The sequence below is a fragment of the Oncorhynchus mykiss genome, chromosome 8 (genome assembly GCF_013265735.2).
Source record: "Oncorhynchus mykiss isolate Arlee chromosome 8, USDA_OmykA_1.1, whole genome shotgun sequence".
Lineage (NCBI taxonomy): Eukaryota > Metazoa > Chordata > Actinopteri > Salmoniformes > Salmonidae > Oncorhynchus > Oncorhynchus mykiss.
Genome location: NC_048572.1, coordinates 44,529,353 through 44,533,250, shown reverse-complemented (window position 1 = coordinate 44,533,250; position 3,898 = coordinate 44,529,353).

The window sequence follows — 3,898 nt, the reverse complement described above, 5'->3', positions numbered from 1 at the left end:
TGTCCATTAGCCTATCAGAAGCTTCTAAAGCCATGACATAATTTTGTGGAATTTTCCAAGCTGTTTAAAGGCACAGACAACTTAGTGTATGTAAACTTCTGACTCAGTGGAATTGTGATCCATTGAATTATGAGTGAAATAATCTGTCTGTAAACAATTGTTGGAAAAATGACTTGTTGTATGCACTTTCCAAAACTATTGTTATTTGTGGAGTGGTCGAAAAACTAGTTTTAAATGACTTCCGACTTAAACTCAATTCAGTGCTTCCTAGTTCAATGTATCAAACAGTTATTTCAGTTATATTAAAACCAGGAAAATCTGGAGTCCCATGCTGATTACAGACCCATCAATGTAATAAATGACAATAAAATAATAACAAAGCTCATAAGCCATAGAATGGCAAAAGTCTTACCAGAATTGATACATATCAATCAAACAGGGTTTATTAAAAATAGACACTTACAAACAAATACAATAACATATTCTATTTAATCGGCAAAAAAAAATAGATATCAATAGTCGACCGTCTTGAATGGCCTTTTTTATTCAAAACTTTGGAAGCTTTCAACTTTCCAGCTGAAATAATACATTTAATAAAAATAGAATATTAATCCTAAAGCAAAAATATATACAAATAATACATTATCTGATGAAATTGGTTTAGAAAGGGGCATAAAACATTGATGTCCTCTTTCCTCCTCCTGTTTGCACTGGCAATTGAACTACTTGCAGAAAGAATTAGACAGGACCCAAACATAAAATTATCAGTATTGGTAAACATGAATATAAACTACATTTATTTTTAGATGATCTCCTGATATACCTGACCAGTATTGACAACTCAGTACCCCCCTTGCTAAAAATAGTTTCAGAATTCAAAAATCTCAGAATACTAAGGTAACCTGCCTAAATGACTTCCGACCCGTAGCACTCAAGTCTGTAGCCATGAAGTGCTTTGAAAGGCTGGTGGTCATGGCTCACATCAACACCATTATCCCAGAAACACTAGACCTACTCCAATTTGCATACCGCCCCAACAGATCCACAGATGCTGCAATCTCTATTGCACTCCACACTGCCCTTTCCTACCTGGACAAAAGGAACACCTATGCGAGAATGCTATTCATTGACTACAGCTCAGCGTTCAACACCATAGTGCCCTCAAAGCTCATCAGTAAGCTAAGGACCCTGGGACTAAACACCTCCCTCTGCGACTGGATCCTGGACTTCCTGACGGGCCGCCCCCAGGTCGTAAGGGTAGGCAACTGTCACACCCTGGTCAAAGTATTTTGTGTTTATCTTTATTTATTTGGTCAGGCCAGGGTGTGGCATGGGTTTTTGTATGTGGTGTGTATGTATGGGGATTGTAGCTAGTGGGGTGTTCTAGCTAAGTCTATGGCTGTCTGAAGTGGTTCTCAATCAGAGGCAGGTGTTTATCGTTGTCTCTGATTGGGAACCATATTTAGGCAGCCATATTCTTTGAGTTTGTCGTGGGTGATTGTCCTTAGTGTCCTGATGTCATTGTTCTGTGTTAGGTTACACAAGTATAGGCTGTTTCGGTTTTCGTTAAGTTTATTGTTTTGGTAGTGTTTGTGTTTAGTGTGTTCCTTCATTAAACATGGATTGCAATAGACACGCCGCATTTTGGTCCGACTCTCCTTCTCATATAGAAAACCGTTACAGAATCACCCACCACCAACGGACCAAGCAGCGTGTCAACAGGCAGCAACAGCAGCGAAAAGAGGAGATACATAGTAAGGATTTCTGGACATGGGAGGAAATCCTCGACGGGAGAGGACCCTGGGCTAAACCAGGGGAGTGTAGCCGCACCAAGGTGCAGCAGGAGAAGGAACAGAGGCAGCAGCAGCAGGAGCAGCTGCAGTGGGAGAGGCTGCACCACCTGGAGAAATGGACATGGGAGGAAGAACTGGACGGTAAAGGACCCTGGGCTCAGCCTGGAGAATATCGCCGCCCCAAGGAAGAACTGGAGGCGGCGAAAGCTGAGAGGCGCAGATATGAGGAGGCAGCACGGCGTAGCGGATGGAAGCCTGAGAGGCAGCCCCAAAAATGTTTTGGGGGGGGGCTAACAGGGAGTATGGCTACGCCAGGTAGGAGACCTGGGCAGACTCCCTGTGCTTACCGGGGGGCTAGAGAGATCGGACAGGCACCGTGTTATGCAGTGGTGTGCACGGTGTCTCCAGTGCGGGTGCATAGCCCGGTGCGGTATATTCCAGCTCCGCGTGTCGGCCGGGCTAGATTGAGCGTCGAGCCTAATGCCATGAAGCCGGCTCTACGCAGCTGGTCCCCAGTGCGTCTCCTTGGGCCGGCTTACATGGCACCAGCCTTGCGCTCGGTGTCTCCGGTTCGCCTGCATAGCCCAGTGCGGGCTATTCCACCTCGCCGCACTGGCAGGGCGACCGTGAGCATTCAACCAGGTAAGGTTGGGCAGGCTCGGTGCTCAAGAGCTCCAGTGCGCCTGCACGGTCCGGTCTTTCCAGTACCACCTCCACACCCCAGCCCTCCGGTAGCAGCTCCCCGCACAAGGCTTCCTGTGCGTGTCCTCGGCCCAGTACCACCAGTGCCAGCACCACGCATCAGGCCTACAGTGCGCCTCGCCTGTCCAGCGCTGCCAGAGCCTTCCTCCTCTTCAGCGCTGTCGGAGTCTCCCGCCTGTTTAGCGCTGTCAGAGCTTTCCGCCTCTACAGCGCTGCCGGAGTCTCCCACCTGTTCGGAACTGCCAGTCTGCAAGGAGCTGCCAGTCTGCAAGGAGCTGCCAGTCTGCAAGGAGCTGCCAGTCTGCAAGGAGCTGCCAGTCTGTAAGGAGCTGCCAGTCTGCAAGGAGCTGCCAGTCTGCAAGGAGCTGCCAGTCTGCAAGGAGCTGCCAGTCTGCAAGGAGCCGCCAGAGCTGCCAGTCTGCAGGATGCCGCCAAAGCTGCCAGTTTGCAAGGAGCTGCCAGTCTGCAAGGAGCCGCCAGAGCTGCCAGTTAGCATGGAGCAGCCAGGGCCGCCAGTCAGCATGGAGCAGCCAGGGCCGCCAGTCAGCATGGAGCAGCCAGGGCCGCCAGTCAGCATGGAGCAGCCAGGGCCGCCAGTCAGCATGGAGCAGGCAGAGCAGCCAGTCAGCATGGAGCAGCCAGAGCTGCCAGTCAGCATGGAGCAGCCAGAGCTGCCAGTCAGCATGGAGCAGCCAGAGCTGTCAGTCAGCATGGAGCAGCCAGAGCTGTCAGTCAGCATGGAGCAGCCAGAGCTGCCAGTCAGCATGGAGCAGCCAGTCAGCATGGAGCAGCCAGTCAGCATGGAGCAGCCAGAGCAGCCAGTCAGCATGGAGCAGCCAGAGCTGCCAGTCGACCAGACTCTTCCAGATCTGCCAGTCGACCAGACTCTTCCAGATCTGCCAGTCGACCAGACTCTTCCAGATCTGCCAGTCGACCAGACTCTTCCAGATCTGCCAGTCGACCAGACTTTTCCAGATCTGCCAGTCAGCCAGGATCTGCCAGATCTGCCAGTCAGCCAGGATCTGCCAGTCAGCCAGGATCTGCCGAAACCACCAGCCAGCCAGGATCTGGTAGATTCATCAACCTGCCTGAGCTTCCTCTCACTCCTGAGCTTCCTCTCACTCCTGAGCTTCCCCTCAGTTCCGAGCTGCCTCAGTCCCGAGCTGCCCCTCAGTCCCGATCTGCTCCTCAGTCCAGTGGGGTTCTGGGTGAGGACTACTAGGCCATGGTCGGCGGCGAGGGTGGACTATCCAGGGACGCGAGGAGAAGGGACTAAGACATTGATTGAGTGGGGTCCACGTCCCGCGCCGGAGCCGCCACCATGGACAGACGCCCACCCGGACCCTCCCTATTGTTTTGAGGTGCGTTCGGGAGTCCGCACCTTAGGGGGGGGGTTCTGTCAC